Source organism: Colobus angolensis, unplaced genomic scaffold (genome assembly GCF_000951035.1).
Source record: "Colobus angolensis palliatus isolate OR3802 unplaced genomic scaffold, Cang.pa_1.0 Scaffold70, whole genome shotgun sequence".
NCBI classification, from domain to species: Eukaryota; Metazoa; Chordata; class Mammalia; order Primates; family Cercopithecidae; genus Colobus; species Colobus angolensis.
Genome location: NW_012120710.1, coordinates 1,118,748 through 1,136,948, shown reverse-complemented (window position 1 = coordinate 1,136,948; position 18,201 = coordinate 1,118,748). Strand labels below are relative to the sequence as shown.

General features: G+C 33.5%; 1 long non-coding RNA gene across 1 annotated transcript in view; it reads right to left on the bottom strand.

The window, feature by feature from the left end:
* Positions 1-12,931, bottom strand: part of LOC105501248 — a 14,578-nt gene extending 1,647 nt beyond the window's left edge. The window contains exons 1-7 of the long non-coding RNA XR_001000160.1: positions 12,873-12,931; positions 10,100-10,123; positions 6,300-6,326; positions 4,799-4,822; positions 4,662-4,706; positions 3,663-3,782; positions 3,009-3,051 (exon numbers count right to left, since the gene is read on the bottom strand). This is a non-coding gene — a long non-coding RNA (uncharacterized LOC105501248). The remainder of the gene's footprint in view (positions 1-3,008; positions 3,052-3,662; positions 3,783-4,661; positions 4,707-4,798; positions 4,823-6,299; positions 6,327-10,099; positions 10,124-12,872) is intronic.
* Between the last annotated feature and the right edge of the window lie 5,270 nt (positions 12,932-18,201).

Genomic DNA, 18,201 nt, shown 5'->3' with positions numbered 1-18,201 from the left:
AAAAAAAAAAAAAACTAGCAGGGCGTGGTGGCAGGCGCCTGTAATCTGAGCTATTTTGGAGGCTGATACAAGAGAATTGCTGGAACCTGGGAGGCAGAGTTGTAGTGAGCTGAGATCATGTCATTGCACTCCAGCCTGGGTGACAAGAGTGAAACTCCGTCTCAAAAAAAAAAAAAAAAAAGTGGAATAAATATGTGAATAATGGCAGTAAGAAATATTAGTATTTATAAAACGCAACTGTATTTTTAGCTCTTATCCAGAACAATTATGGTATTATTTTTGTACACATGAGATTACTTTGTGAAGTTGCCTGACACTTTTTCATTATTAGGAAGGCCAAAATAATATAATAAAGAAAATCAAGTTTGTAACAATGTATTCAAAGTCAGAAAATATCCTCTCAAAAAAACCTTAACATAGCCTTTTGGGTGCAGTTCGGCATTGGTAGTAGAGCATTTGAGTCCTAGGGCTGGAAATCTGTATTTGATTTTTTTGGACTTTTTTATTTTCTCAGGATTATCATGAACAATTTATTTAACCTCCATTCTGCCTCTGAGGTTCTTCATCTCAAATCAATTGATACTTTGATTACGGCTACTCTTTCAGGAATAAGGTGGCATTGCATTGTGATTTGGATTTGCATATCCTTGATCATTAGTGATATTGAACATTTTTTCATATGTTTGTTGGCCATTTGTTTATCTTCTTTCGAGAACTGTCTAGTCATGTCCTTAGCCCACTTTTTGATGGGATTGTCTGTTTTGTTCTTACTGGTTTGTTTGACTTCGTTGTAGGTTCTGGATATTAGTCTTTTGTTGGATGTATAGATTTGAAGATTTTCTCCCACTCTGTGGGTTGTCTGTTTACTTTGCTGACTGTTCCTTTTGCCGTGCAAAACCTCCTTAGTTTAATTAGGTCCCAGCTACTTATCTTTGTTTTTATTGCATTTGCTTTTGGGTTTTTGGTCATGAAATCCTTGCCTAAGCCAATGTCTAGAAGGGTTCTTTTTTTCCAATTTTCCAAAATTTTTTTTTTTTTGAGACAGAGTCTCGCTCTATTGCCCAGGCTGGAGTGCAGTGGCCGGATCTCAGCTCACTGCAAGCTCCGCCTCCCGGGTTTACGCCATTCTCCTGCCTCAGCCTCCCGAGTAGCTGGGACTACAGGCGCCCGCCACCTCGCCTGGCTAGCTTTTTGTATTTTTTAGTAGAGACGCGGTTTCACTGTGTTAGCCAGGATGGTCTCGAACTCCTGACCTTGTGATCCGCCCGTCTCGGCCTCCCAAAGTGCTGGGATTACAGGCTTGAGCCACCGCGCCCAGCCCCAATTTTCCAAAATTTTTATAGTTTCAGGTCTTTGGTTTAAGTCCTTAATCCATCTTGACTTGATTTTTGTGTAAGATGAGAGACGAGGATCAAATTTCATTCTCTTACATGTGGCCAGCCAATTATACCAGCAACATTTGTTGAAAAGCGTGTCCTGTCCCCACTTTATGTTTTTATTTGCTAATCAAAGAATCAAAAACAGTAGATATTGGCATAGATGTGGTGATCAGGAAACACTTATACACCACTGGTGGGAATGTAAACCAGTGCAGCCACTATAGAAAACAGTGTGGAGATTCCTTCAAGAACTAAAAGTAGAGCTACCATTTGATCCAGCAATCCCACTACTGGGTATCTATCCAGAGGAAAAGAAGTCATTATTAGAAAAAGATACTTGCATACGCATGTTTATAGGAGCACAATTCACAATTGCAAAACCATGGAACCAACCCAAACGCCCATCAATCAATGAGTGGATAAAGAAATTGTGGTATGTATATACAATGGAATATTACTCAGCCGCGAAAAAGGAATGAATTAACTGCATTTTCAAGGACGTGGATGAGATTGGAGACTATTATTCTCTGTGAAGTAACTTGGGAATGGAAAACCAAATATCATATGTTCTCACTGATATGTGGGAGCTAATCTATGAGGATGCAAAACCCTAAGAATGATACAACAGACTTTGGGGACTTGAGGGGAAGAGTGAGGTGGAGGGGATAAAGACAACAAATACAGTGCAGTGTATACTGCTCGGCTGATGCGTGCACCAGGATCTCACAAATCAACACTAAAGAACTTACTCATGTAACCAAATACCACCTGTACCCCAACAACTTATAAAAAAAAATCAGCTGATAGTATTAACTACTTGATAGATATTTTGTGAACATTACATTAGTCAATATAGGCAAGGGCTTAGAATTGTAACTGGTGCACTATATGACCTCGATAAATTATTATTACTATTATTATTTATTGTTTTGAAACCTACTTTGTCATGTTAGAAATCTGTGTTCAGGACACATAAAAAGAACAAAGCATTTAAATTAAATGAGACAGAATTCTAGGATAGAAGATAAACCTGAATGCTGCAAGAGCAAAATAAGAAAAATAAAACATGACTACACAAAGGGCATTATAATTTTCTTGAGTTGCCATCATGGCTCTAAATCCGTTGAATAAATTGTCAAAGAGAGAAATTTAAAAATTAAGCAAAAATTTTTCTACAAAACATTAATTTTTCCAGAGAAAATGATGCAGGAAATTTGTCTTAAATGGCTTGAATTGTGTATGAAACTCTCTTGATATTGCATATCTTTTCTCAAACCAAAATGCCAGGTCTGAATTTCTTGGCACAGCTCAAAGATGACAGGAAATCATCTGTGTGAATACTATGCCTGTGACAATTTTCACTCAGAGCCATTGCTTCTGGCTGAATGTATCATTAGCTATGGAGGAAATGTACTATAATTTATATTTAAAATATTTATGAAATATGCATGCAAATTACCCAGACAACTTACATTTGTGAGTCGAAAAGATGAAAGCAAAATTTAAAACACTTTATAAACCAAAATATGATTTAATTAAAGTTGAAAGTATATTACTTAATAATGTTATTTAATATCACTTTCTTCACATAAAAGTTATTGCTTAAATTCTAGGCCTAAAGGCACTTACCAAATTAAAGTAGAAGCAGTGAATTCAAGAATCTTAAAAATCCCTCTTTGAAGAGAAAAGACAAAAAATTGGAGAATTTTATTTAAAAAAATGTACAGGAACAAATCTCCATCTCCTATGCAAATCATAGGTACTAAATTCTGATTTTTCTCAAATTATATGGAAGACACTTTTAAATGCTACATGCATATCTAAAAAACTAAATCATATTTAAAAATATCCAGAGAAATGATGTGACTTGCCTAAGTTCAAAAGCCTATTTATATTTGGTCTCCTGATTCCAAAACCCATGTTGTTTATAATACGTTTTAGTTCTCTGGGTTCAATGTCCTGTTCTCTCATTCATTCTTCATGTTAGAAGAAATGTTTCCTAGGTCAAATGTCTGTTTTTTTTGAAAAAGATAAGATAAAGAATAAACGTTAACCAGCACTTGGTCCAGCTACTTTTTACAATTTCAGATACTGTTGTAACATTGTTTTTATTTATTAGGCTGTATTTGCATTATGACTTATTATTTAATTTCTAGCTTAGACTTTTTATTTGTTTCAGCTTCTACTTGAGTTTATTGGGATTATGTCAATTTCATCCCCCCAGTTTACTTTTAGCACAAAAGATAACTATTTTTAAGTTGCAAATAAAAAGAGAGCACTCACCAGAGTGGGGATAACTTGGTAAGCATTTGTCTTCATGTTTTTCCATGGTTCCATAATTTTGTGATATTGATATTTTACATATCGGGGCAAGGTGAACTGATAATATTGGTTGATTTTTTTCTAGAAAAATATATAAATAATTATCTCGATATCCCATGAATCAGAGAGACCTGAACATAACCAAATGAATCAAAACTTTATTTGGATAAATTCTACATTTTACCAAATGAATCTAATTAAAGGAAAATTGATTCATACAAAATTAACTCTATGCTTACATTTATAGAATTAACTGTAGAAGTAAGAAAATTCTTTGCTTAATTCAGACCCCAAAGCCACAGTGCTTGAGTGAAAGAAATCAAAAACAAAGAAAAATAAAATTAAAAATACATGTAAAAAGGCAAGAAGATAATTTCTTGACCAAGATAAGTGTCCCCAGTTGTGGTTTATTTTCTATTTCTGGTAGGAAAATTCTGGTCCTCAGAGTCATATAGAATGTGTAATTTACCTTAGTGGAATCTATGACACTGAGCCAGTTAATCTCTCTGAGTATTATTTGTCTTGTAGAAGTAAAAGAATTAATACGGAAAGAGTACTTTGCTTGCACAATGCCTCCCATATATTTTATTATGAGTATATATTTCCCTCTTCTATGTTCTATTTATCTATATAGATTTAGCCACAGATTGTTGTAGGGATTTAAGTTGGAATTAAATACAGTGGCATCTTCTTTTAGGCTAAGTTCTCATTTTTACAAAGTGGAAAATCAATGGAATTTTAGAATTGCCATGGAATAATTGTTGGGTGGATACTTAGCAATAATGTAAGTGGTACAGTTGGCGAGTGCTTCCGTAACCATTTTTAAAAGTATAAGATGACTTTTATAAAAAGTAGAACTTGGTAAACATAGTAATTTTTTTTTTTTTTTGTTCAAGAGGATTGCGACTTGGCAGTTTCCAAGTAAAATCTAATCATGCTATGATTGTATGGAAAGTTTACCAGATATTTTTGGTAATTCTTTGCTTCTTCAGTCAGCTCAGTTTTCTGCTAATAACAAAAATAACTGGTCATAAAATACAAAAGAAAATGTTTTGAGATTATATTTTATTAATTTTGCTCGAACAAAACTTACTTACCTCGGTGAATACTTCAGTTGATTCCTTAGGGAAAGAAAATGAATAAATAACCTCACTGGGATAACCCAATAGTAATTTTTGTCCATATCATAATAATATAGAATTAGGGCTAATTATTTTAATAATTCAGGGTCAAGTTGTTACTACCAAGAAACACAGTCTTACTTTATAGAAATCTGTTCTGAATTAAATGAATGTAAGTACACATTAAAAGGACATATCCTGTGTCAACATAATGGTACCTGACTGAAAATACATTTTATTTCATATTTTCCATTTACCTACATTGTTCATATAATGTCAAATTTCCATGTAATATGGGCAGATGCAAAAGAGAGAGAGAGAGACAGAGAGAGAGAGAGAGAGAGACAGAGAGAGAGAAAGAGAGAGAGGAAAAATAACTAAGCCTACTGAGGTGTGTGGCAAAATCTGCATGTTCTTTCTTGGAGGACCAATGTTTTTTAGATTAGTGTCCACAGGCCCACAGTTTGAGGTGGAGAGAAAGGGTAAAGCATGTTTCCCAAGGCACTAAGAAGGAAGATCTTGCTTTAGGCCCCAGGCCACAAGATCCTGTGCCACAATTCATACTTCATCTTCTCAAGACCCTTTCCAGCTGTGCTCTCCCACTTGGCACTTTCTCTCACAGTGGGTGTTCCCTGAACCTGTGATTTACATAACTTGTAACCCAGTCCAGTATTCAACTCCTAAACGATATTAAACTACAGTGAAGGCAACTGACAGAATCCTGATTTGACTGTCTTATTTTAAAAATTCATTTTTTCAAATGTAACAGAGGTCAGACATATTCTCTGAAAGTGCGTGATAGAACTGCTCTTGACCATGTAGATGGTTCATTCCGGACCTCTAACATGACTTTGAGTCTGTGTATATTTCACAAGGGTTTTCCTTTGTTTCCATTCGATATGTCAATAGCATAACACCTAATTTACTTAAAATAATTAGTCAACAGCAAGAAACAGAGTATTTCTCAATGAACTGGTTAATTGTTTGATTTTTAAATTATCATTTTCCTCCCTAGAGATAACCTACTAGAACATTATTTGAGAAATAAAAATTATAATAATCAAAATTTTAGAATCAGGGCAATTTAATACTTAGCAATATATTCTTAATATTTGTAGACAAAAGATCTTTTCTGTATTAGAGCAAAGGTATTATTATGACAGGTGTAAAAGACTAATTGCAATAAAATTTTCAGTTCAAAAAATGGTAGAAATCTGTTTTTTAAAAAGAGAAAGCAGCAGCAAAAAACAGAATACTTAGGCTATGTGGAGAGGTCTTGCTAACATGGAAGGTCTTGACTGAAAAAAATTTAGATTAATTGAGAAAATCACAGTTAAGGAGTAAAGAGGATTTTTACGTAAACTAAAATATCACTCAATTTTATTAAAAGAGGAGAATTTCAGGAGTATTAATATTTTAATGTTTAGTTTTTAGAAATATGAATCAAATACAGCTTCATATAGAAACAATGCTTTACCATATTAACAGTCTTTTTTGGTGTTTCCTTAAAGGAAAAAAACAAGAATTAGACACATTGTTCTCAGTGTATTGATTATACATAATTTTCACTTGGATGTACGGAGAAAAATACTCTTTTGTAAAGAAGAATAATAAAAATAAATTTCTTTGTAGTGCTTCTTTTAATCACTTTTTTATCTCTAAGATCTGGAAACATGTAAGGGACATGGTATTTGCTAAATACAATATTTCTTAAATAAATAATAATTGAATGAATGAATTACTCTTTTTCCTAAGAGTAATTTAGGAAGCACATACTTTTAGGCAACTCATTTAAATAATTTTGATAATTGCATGTTTATTTAAAACATATATATAATCAAACTTGTAAGTTAAGTATATATAACATTTCTTTTATTTTTATTTGTATTTTTTAAATTTTTGAGACAGTCTCTCTCTTGTCGCCCAGGCTGGAGTGCAATCATACTCTCTTGGCTCACTTCTACCTCTGCCTCCTGGGTTCAAGTGATTCTCCTGCCTCAGTCTCCCTAGTAGTTTGGATTACAGGCACCTGCCACCATACCTGGCTAATTTTTATATTTTTTTAATAGAGATGGGGTTTCACCATATTGGCCAGGTTAGTCTCAAACTCCTGACCTCAGGTGATCCACCCGCCTTGGCCTCCCAAAGTGTGTGAGCCACTGTGCCCGGCCTAACATTTCTTCTTATTAGCAATAACAAGTTTTGAAAAAGCATAATTTCAGGAAAAAATATTATATGAATAATAGCTTGGATAGAGAACAGGTAAGGGGAAAAAACAAATTGACAAGTTTAAAAGTTTACAAGAATGAAAACTTACAGGAAAGCAAAAAACTAATTTAGAAGATTCCCTTCCCAGAGAGGATCTGGATTCGGAGAAGCAATGCCCTTTGGAGGATCATTAACAACAAATCTGGACGCTGATCTCTCTTTTCCTCCCCTCCTTCGTGAAATTCCCAAGGCTAGGGCGAGGGCTGTCTCAGATACGCTGCTGCTGCTTTGCTGACCACAGACAAGATTTCTTTTTAGGGCCTGATCTCCTCCTTGCTTCTTACCTCAGTCTCAAGTCTGACTTTATTTTTTACTCTGTGTCACAATGAATACCTTCAGAAGCAGAAAAATCTCTTCAATTGCCTCTGTAACAAACTCAGAAAACTATGCAAGATGAAAAATCATGCTATGGAGATCTTGCCAGGTTATAAACTAAATCTATCAGCTATCTATAAACCTCCCAGGTTGGCATTGTCTGATGGGGTGGTCTTGGGTTGTCACTGCTCCCATTGAGGCCTGCCTGGAGCAGAAGTCTCTTTCTGGTCTCTCTTGCATAATGCCCATGAATGAGTTTCTAAAACTGCTTCAAGATCTAGAAGAGTGTTGCATCAGAAATGCCAACCACTCGGTCAAAAAGCTACTGTAAATTCCTATTTATTAGTGGCTGGAAAAAATTTTAGTTCACCTCAAAGAAAAATAGTTTGAAAATACCTACCAAAACTAAAAATAAATATACTAAACCTAAACAACTCAAATGCCTTCTAATTACAAGGCACTAGAGGACTGAATTGTGGAATATCATCAGCAGTGTAAATAGGTAGATTATACCTGCAAGTGACAATATGGATGAATGTGCTAGAAATCTATTTAGGGAAAAATGCAACACCAAGGAGGCTACATCAAGTATGATATTCTTTGTAAATCTCGAAAACAAACCAGACTACACACAGAGAGAAACTACTTTGAAATTCAGGGTATGTATGCTTTTCAAAAGAAATGAAGCCCAAACTAAACACTAATATGAGTTACTCGAAGGAGATTTTCAACAGGAAATAAGGCCCTTAGGATCTTTCTGATATCATCTTGTCATATTCAGAGTCTAACGTTAGTTATGAGAACTTTCTGTGTGGTAAAAGCAATTTATTACTTAATATATTAACTTTATTAAAAGTAATGTTATTGTCTAAAATGAATGTTCTAAAGAGAAATAAACACAAGCAAAACAAAATCGTGTTTAGGGTCATATATGTATGAAATAAAACTGTTATAAAATATAGAACTATAAGTATTAATTACAATACTCATAATTTATGGTGACATATGTATTACTTACTAATTTGTGGTATTAAAGTTTGTGACAAAAATATTATATAAATTTCATGTACATATCCTCTAACCCCAAAATTTCACTTTTAGAAATGTATCATATTAATTTATTAGTATATGTATAAAATAAATTATTATAAGAATATTGTTATTTTTCTAATTAAAAAATAGAAACAACATTTATCATTAGGAAACTAATGAAGTTGTACACAGTGGAATTAACCAAAAAAATTTTAACAAAGAATGTAAACCACTGACTGATTAGGCTTCCATTTCTCATGGGAACTGGTAAATTTAGTTTGGTTAGTTGATTCATGCAAGTTTAAACTTCCTTTACTTGATTATTCATAAAATTATGACAAAAGTAGTTGTTTGTTTTCATTATCACCGGTTTCCTATGTTTTCAGTTTTTTGGTGATCATCAATATTATAACATAAGGGAAAAATCAGCTTAAATATGTATTCGAAGAATGATATATAAATAAACTTATGCATATAGATGCATATACTCTCACATACACATCATCTGCTATGTCTCCATATTACTGGCAAAAATGTAAAATATCTTAATTCTGATAGTGAGGATATGTCTCAGTAAGTGTTTTTAAATTTTTATGTGTTCAAACATCCCTATAAAACTTAGATAAATTCAATAATTCTTCCTTTAAGAAAAATGCAGATGTTTACAAAACAGTGAAATTTTCCTATTTCCTATTTATAAAACTCTCCATTAGTCTCAAATTAAGATCTACTACTTTCCCTTAGAAGTTACAGGCTAATATGAAAATGGAAACTAGCTTTCCCATATCAATGGAGTAAAAAGGAAGGGAGGTAGAGCAAGATGATGGCAAGTTTGGTGTCTGTTCATTGGTGTAGGAAGACTGTCCCAGGTCTTTTAACCAATTAATTCTGCAGGGCTTCCCTATATAAATAGCAGAATCTTTATGCCAAACTAAAACTATCATGTTTTTTATATACAGAATATTTTTAATGTATATTCTAACAATGAAATAATAATCTATATTAGCAATGACAAATTTAAGTTAATATAGTAAATAAATTTAAAGAATACAGAAAATCTTGTTATTTATTATATGAGTTGATATTATATACTGTTTCCAAATATGTTTGACTATTGGTTTTTCTCAAATACACTGCCATTAAATTGTTTCATCTTTTAGGTTTTAGAATGAGGGGCTTTATATTCTTGGAAAGAAATAAAAAAAAATGTATCTACTGATTCAAGAGGAATATAGTGCCAGTCTAGCATTTGATAACAAACTTGCAAACATTTGGTGATAGAAAGGTGATGGAAAACTAACAAGAAACCTTTTCAGGAATATCTAACTTTGACAATGTGGTTCACGAATGTCACACAAGCATATTTTCTTGGGACCCTCTTGACATCCATTCATTACCTCTTTCATACTTAGGTATTTAAAAAAGATACTTATAAGGAATAAGATTGGTAAAACATAATGTACATGCATCTAAGATATATCTCATCGATGAACCAGTAAATACATAAACACATTTTACCTGACTGGTATGTATAACTACTTCATTTTTCTCATTATATTTCAACAAAATAAATAACATATTGTTATAAATAAAAAGCAAGTCATAATAGATACATAAAAAGTAATTCTTTAAGTATATTTAATATAAGCGGTTCGTACTTACTTTCTGAGAGATGCTGGCAGATTCCTTAAAAAAATATAAATAGTATGTTTAATTACTTATAAAATTGTTATTTTTCCCTTTCTTTGGACTTTTCATTATTCCTGGAGATGAAATAAGGGAAATCAAACTAGGCTTTTTATTGGGCGGCTATATTTATTGGTCCTGTAACAAGAGAAAAAAGCTTTAATTTTATGGTCTGATCAAAAGGCTGAGGAGAACTTGGATTATTTATTGCTCATATTAGAAAAAGCTCCTTAAGACAAATCCACTTTATGAAACAAAATGGAAATGGTTACTTAGAGTTTGAGCAAGTACTTCCTTACATTTCCCCATATTACATTTCCTTTGTTAAATGAAGATACTGGTTTCTATCCTCCCCCGCTACATTAAAGAATTGTTTGAAGGACCAAGTGAAATGATATATGAGCAAATACTTAGGGCATATATGTTAGATTTAAATTAAATTAGTACTTATTTGTCACTATTGCTACTATTGTTATTTGTTATTATATTTGGACTGTCTTACTTTTTTTTTTTTTTTTGGTGAGACGGAGATTTACTCTTGTTGCCCAGGCTGGAGTGCAAGGGCTCGATCTTGGCTCACCACATCCTTCGCCTCCCAGGTTCAAGCGATTCTCTTGCCTCAACTTCCCAAGTAGCTGGGATTACAGGCATGTGTCACCACGCTAGGCTAAATTTGTATTTTTAGTACAGACGGGGTTTCACCAAATTGCCCAGGCTGATTTCGAACTCCTGATCTCAGGTGATTTGCCCGCCTCAGCCTCCAAAAGTACTGGGATTACAGGCGTGAGCCACTGCACCCGGCCAAGACTGTCCTACTTTTAAAGTTAGAACTTTTGGGTGCATTTTGCCTCTAGTTACTGTACTTTTTTTTGAGAGGGAGCCTCGCTCTGTTGCCAGTCTGGAGTGCAGTGGCGGATCTTGGCTCACTGCAACCTCCTACTCCCTGGTTCAGGTGATTCTCCTGCCGTAACCTTCCAAGTAGCTGGGATTACAGGCACGCACCACCACCTCCAGTTAATCTTTATATTTTTAGTAGAGACAGGGTTTCATCATGTTGGCCCGGATGATCTCGAACTCCCGACCTCAGGTGATCCTCCTGCCTCAGCCTCCCAAAGTGCTAGGATTACAGGCGTGAGCCACCGCACCTGGCCACTATATATATTTTTATCCTGTACCACTTGCCCCTTAAAAATGCAAAACTTACTAGAGTGGGAACAAAGGGGTAGACACTTGTCTTACGCTGATCCCCTGGGTTCATAACAATATGATGTTGATAAGGAACCTGAAGAAATGGGAGGAAGTTCCACTTCTGATAAAATGGGCTGATTTTGTTCTAGAGAGAAAGGAAATTATGAATATTTATTCCACTATTTTATATCCTTAACGAGTCAAAGCAAATGTTAGCAAAACTGAATGAATTAGAGAGAATTTTAATTAGAAAATGTATAAGTTGTGGCAAATTTACTTAGAAAAAGTAATAGTTTAGATACATAAAATTTACCTTAACTGTGTCTACATTTATAGTAAATTGCAGAATTGAAAAATTATCAAATTAAGTAAGACCACGGGAGAAAATTATCTATGTAGGGAAAAAAAGTACGTTTAAGAAAGGAAATGAAAAAAAAAAAAAAGATAAAAAACCACACAATCACAAGGTGTGTGTCTCAACTTATTCCTTTTCCATGTGCGTTGGAAGTTAGTCTGGTCTTTGGAGTCAGAAATGAACTTTAATTTTCTTTACCCAGGGCACTGGAATCCACACCCCGATCAAATTGCTTAAACTGTCTGAGCATTACTTACCATGTAGGATTATATCTGTTAAAATATAACGAGAAGTTTGCCTAGTAACTAAGTATTCTAGTAAGTTCCAGAGCCTTTGAATTGACTTTACAAAGATTGTTTTTAGGAATTAAATATAAAACCACAATAGCATTTTTTCCTCAGGAGAATTTTCTTTTAATAGAGAGTGAAAATTAAGTGTGTGTAGAAAGTCAATGGGTCTTTAGAATTGTTGGATGGTTACGTTAAGAGAGGTACAAAATGAGAATGCTACTGGAAGTATTTTGACAAAATGTAGGAAAGATATTTATAGCAACAAAGAAGTTAGTAACGATCTAAATTCCTAAAAAGATAGGTTTTATTTGGAGCATTCTATTTTTAAGTGTTCAAAAACAGATGTTTCTATTATAAAGGTTTTAGAAAGCATGCCTGTTCTGTGTTGAGATAGGATAATAATTGTCAATTTTTTAGATGAATTTACTGTGTTCCAAGCAATTTTTGTATAAATTAAATATATGTCATCTAATACAATCTTGCGGGGTTAATGCAGCTCTCCGTATTTTCAGTTAAGGAAACTGGAGCTTGGAGAGGTTAACTAAAAACTCGTGGAGCTGGAATTGGAATACAATTTGCCTGATACCAAAATCTATGCGCTTTCCCTACACACGCAGCAAACTTCTCTAGTCCGCAGAGGATGGAATACATCAGGAGTCCCCAAGCTTTTTGACATCAAGGACTGGTTTTGTGGAAGAAAATTTTTTCCACGGATAGGGCGGTGGTATGGTTTGGGGATAAAACTGTTCTACCGCAGATCATCAGGCATTAGAAAGCTTCTCATAAAGAGCACACGACCTAGATCCCTTGCATGCGCAGTTCACAACAGGGTTCACTCTCCTGAGAATCTAATGCCAGAATTGATCTGACGCCAGAGCTGATCTGACAGGCTAATGTTAGCTTGCCTGCAGCTCACTTCCTGCTGTGCTGCTGATGGTTCCTAACAGGCCAAGGACCAGTACCAGTACCCGCTGTGGTTTGGGGACTCCTTGATTTTATGACCTCCTGTAGCTTGAGAATGTTTACACTTCAGATATTGGGGATAAATTTCTCTCTCTCTCTCGACGGAATCTCGCTCCTTCACAAGGATAGAGTGCAGTGGCGTGATCTCGGCTCACTGCAAACTCCGCCTCCCGGGTTCAAGCAATTCTCCTGCCTCAGCCCCCTAAATAGCTGGGATTACAGGTGCCCCCCACCACGCCCAGCTAATTTTTGTATTTTCAGTAGAGACGGTTTTTCACCATGTTGACCAGGATGGTCTCGATCTCTTGACCTCGTGATCTGCCTGCCTCGGCCTCTCAAAGTGCTGGGATTACAGGCGTGAGCCACTGAGCCGGCCGATACATTTCTTAATGGGATAAAATGAATTGTGTAACTATTTGAGAGAAGAAACAGCCAAAATAAGATGTTTTACTTGAAATGATCATTTATATGAGAAATTTACCAGTTATTTTACATAGTGCTTTTGGTCCACAGTGTACTTAATTTCCTGGTAAGAAAAAAAAAAATCTCTAAAAATACACAAAAACAAAATCCTACTAAGTGGTGTTAATTTTATTTTATTTGAATGAAAATTACCCCTGTGAAAACTTCTGCAGATTCCTTTTAGGGGAAGAAAAGAAGAATTAACATTACTTTCATGATTAAGCTTTGGAGTCATGCTAGATTATTAGGGGTAATTAATTAAATACTCAGGGCCCAAGCCACTACTACTTAAAAATTATGTCATTTATTAGGAATTTAATACATTAATTAAAAATTAAAACATTTATCATCAGGGTCATCATTATCAAAATAGCACATGAATAAAAATGTTTTATTTTAAATTTTTATGAATTTTTTATTATTGATACAATATCAAATGCCTACAGAAGGTGACAAGGGACACAAAATATTATGACACAGGCCTGGTGAGGTTGTGGCAAACCAAGTCCCACATGCCCTTTCTGGAGGACACAAATGTTATCTTTAAGTGACTGTCAACTGTCCATTTGAAGGTGATACTTATAGCTTGGAAGAAGAGTAAAGTATGTTTCCTAGTCCCTGACTAGGAAGAGTGCAGGCTGCACCTAAGGCCGCAAGGTTTGTGGTGCCACCATGCTTCTTCCTTTCCCAGTTACTTTTTCCCATCATGTTTATTGTTTGGGTATTTCTACCATGGCAGGTGTATCTTGTACCATTGATGCACACAACTTCTAATCTAATCCTTTATTCGGCCTCTTATTTTTAAACAAAAGAATCTCAAATTTTAAAGTGCACCAGAATATAATGTTGATGCTGCTAGCTGAGGGGCAACACTTTCAGAACCTCTGCACTAAGAGATATCGAGAGGTTTTTCAGGATAAAACTATGTTGAAGGCAAATGGCAGCCTCTTGATTTAACCCTGGCTTCCTTTAAAATTCAATTTCCTCTGAAATCAGATGTCTGATACACACTGTCAAAGAGCACAAAACAGGAAACCAATGTTCAGATAGTCAGTTTCAATCTCCCTCAAATACCACTGAGTTTGGGTTACAATTTGATGAACAATCTAATTGCTAAAAATCTGCCACGTCTTGGTGAACCTGCTTTTTGATATTAAAAGAAAATATCTCTTACCTCACTGGAAGAGCTGCTAGAAGGTTGCTTGAGAAATAATATTAATAATCAAAGTTTAGTGACCAGAAGAAATCCCCAGCATTATTTCTTTAATTATACCGGTTGTTTTAGATAGACCTCAAATTACCTACATAATCATTAGTGTGGTAGATTGAAAGTACTGAAATAAAAATAACACATTAGGTTTCTCAACTGTTCATCATTGATTACCTTTGGAAAACAAACAAAAGAGATACAAATCACCTTATTATTGAATGGAAATGTCTCAAGAGAATATAGCACAATTTAGGTGAGTAATATTAAGGTGGGAAGGGAGAAATTGTTATTTTAAATAAATTCATATATCTCTTTTTAGTTACTGAGAGAGGAAATTTACAGATATTTCCACATGCCATTGATATTGTAATATTACATGTTAAAAATGTGAACAAAAATTGTTCAAGAAAATAAACATTTCTCACCATTTCATTCATGTTTCTTGTGGTTTCCTTAAATACAGAAGAAAAATAATTAGACTTATTTTTTCCACAGCTTTGTTTATAAAGTATTTTCTCCAGAACAGAAAGGGAAAATTTTCTTTCCCATAAGGAGAATCATAACAATAGAGTCACTTTTATTATATAAATTTTGTATAAATTGTATTAGAATTTCCCGTTTAGTAATAAATATACAAGCAGTGGTAAACTGGAATGTGAGAACAATGAGATGAGGATTTTGCCTGCTGTATTCAGAGTATGCCTCGAGTCTAAGATAGTCTTCTCCAATACATGTTTGTCTAATAAATGATTAAACACACTATTATAATAATTTAGGCATCGCATTGATAAACTTCATTTTACTCATCATGATTTATTAGAAAAAATATATCTCCAGGCCAACTAATGTGTTTTTGATAATGCATGTATGATGTTTCTATTATGAAAATATTGATTTAAATTTAAATGAATCAATTTTAAGAAAAAAATGCATATCAATCTAAATAGGAGATTAATTTTTTAAGAACAATAATGAAAATTGAGGAATTTTTTGGAATGAAGAGCACTAAGTGACAAGTTCTCCATTCCTCATGAGATCTTAGAATTAAGTATATTAGTTGATTTATGCCAAAAAATATGTTTTTCACTTGAATTATTCACAGAATTTTAAAAAGAGAAGATAACTTTGGTCTCATTCTTTATAAATAGCTTTAGTTTTCAAATTTGATTCCTTTGGAAATCCAGGTTAATTTCAATTTGGGTTAAAGTATCACAATATTTTTCTTTCCTATTTTGCTATAGATGTGCTATCAATACATACCTTACAGGAAGAAGAACAAATGTCCTCCTGAAAAGAAAAGGAAATGAAGAGGGAATATATAATTCGCTGAAATGAGTATAACATAATTTCACATAAATGTATAGCAAAGGAAACACAACATTGTGAGCAAAAGAATGCAGAGACATGAAGAAGAAATTATTTCAAAGATATCTGTTTTAATAATATAACTACTAAATCTTTTACTAAGACCTTTTTCATATTGCTCCACTGCCTTTTGGCGAATCAATGAAAACATCACCATTTTAACAATCATAGCTAAAAATCTCATTTTTGGTGAGAAAATGATCTGTGTTTGATGGAAAAAGAGATGTTATCAAAGATTAATACATTAAAAGAATTACATTTTACCTCATTGGGGAAAATGGCCATATTCTTGATCTGCTTAAATTTCTACAAACTAAATAAATTTCTTTTATAACTTTCATCTAATAAAAAGGTTAAAATATATTTAATTTAAGGAGTTAGGACTTACTTCCTGGGAGATGATGACAGATTACTTAGAAAAGGAAGAAACAATAATTACTCACCTAAATTATATTTGTACTAGCTATAAGGTATCAATCTGCACTCAACATCCAGTGGTAAATAACATATTTATATTTTTCTGAACTATAGGATGAAAGTGACAAAAGTTTTACTCCCCACACAACTAATTTATCATATTAGTTAAACTAATTTATCAAGTTAGTTAAATAACTAACATTTTGATATTGTGTTTTGGGTTATTAATAACTGTAACAAAATGTTCCAAAATATGAACCACAAAAAAGAAAAGGAGTTTTTATATTTCTTCTACATAATTTTAAATTTCCTTGTTTTTAAAAGGGGTTAAGCACATTGCAGGAAAAAGAAAACTCTCAGGCAACACTAAAAATGTCTCTTATGCACCCCTGCCCAGAAAAATCATTTGGGAATTAACATTTAATATGGACTCAGATGAATATGATTCGTTATTTCAGAAATGTAGAATGATTTCCTGTCACTCTTCTCCCAAGATGCAGAATTTTCACCATAGTTTCTGAGCTAATATCTTCATCATTGGGAACTATTGAAAGGAAAAAATGCACAAATTTAATCTGGATAATTTGAATGTGTAGATTTTTGGTCTTAACACATATAAAGACTTAGTTTACTAAGTGGAAGTAGTGTGTTTACTAAGTGGAAAAATTAAAATGTCTTACCTCTCTGGAGGAGTGATGCTCCATATGCTATATAAAAAACAAAAAGTAATACAAGTTTCACTTTTATCACTTATTTGAAATGTAAATCTGTCTTTCCGTTTTGTTTCTTTTGTTTCTTGGTGGCAAGGGAATTTTAGTCATCTGATTGTAGGAACCTTTAGCTGCATAAAGTTTCTTTGCAAAATTCTCTTGGTTTCCTATAATGTTAATGAACAAATCATTGTACACCTCAAGTGAATTCTTGTCATGGTTTAATATATTTCTTTTAGGAAATAGGTAGGTTCTTAGTTTTTGAGTATTAACTGTTTCACAGTTTAAAATATAATTATATTCATAAATGTACCACCAAATCTTAAAGTGTTAAAACTCTGGTGTAATATTTTATTTTACTTCACTTATACTGTTAGAATTAAAAATATTGGGCGAGTGCTTCTGTCAAGTGGCATAAATAGTTGAAGATTAATTTTTAAAATATGAAAACCTGTCATACAAACTCAATTTTGTACTTATGTTCTCAATAGATTGTGACAAAGTTAGCTTTTAATATCTGTGGTCTGTCACTTGCTAGTGAAGCCACCATATTAGTTGAACAAAATTGTTTTATTTAAATAAAAGATCGAAGGCAGTACTGACTAGAGAGAACAGGAACAAAGTCAGAGTGGATTATAAGGACAATCAAGCTTGGTGGGTGTGAGATTGCCAAAGTATTACTATTTTTTTTTTATTTACCTAACTAGAATTTTTATCTAGCTTTGCCCATGAATTGGCTCTAAATTTAAGAAATAACAAAAACTTGTCAAGATTTATATGGGAGATATGAAGACACAGATGAAGCAAAGAACTCTGATCACCCTAAATAAATGGTGTGCTTATGAGGAGTAAGATACTGGGTATGGGAAAGGTATGGATGGTACCGGCTGCAGGGTAAGGAAAAATACTGAGTTACTTCTCAGGAAGTGAATAGAGTAAATGTGTGCGTGCGTGCGTGCGTGCGTGTGTGTTTTCAAAGTACTTCACTCAAAGTAATATTGCCATCCTTATCATTTTTTTGATATGAATATTAGTACTATATTCTCTCAAGAAAAATATAATGCTTTGAGAAGTTCAGGAATTGTTTTGCATTAGGTTATTTTGCAAATAATTTACAA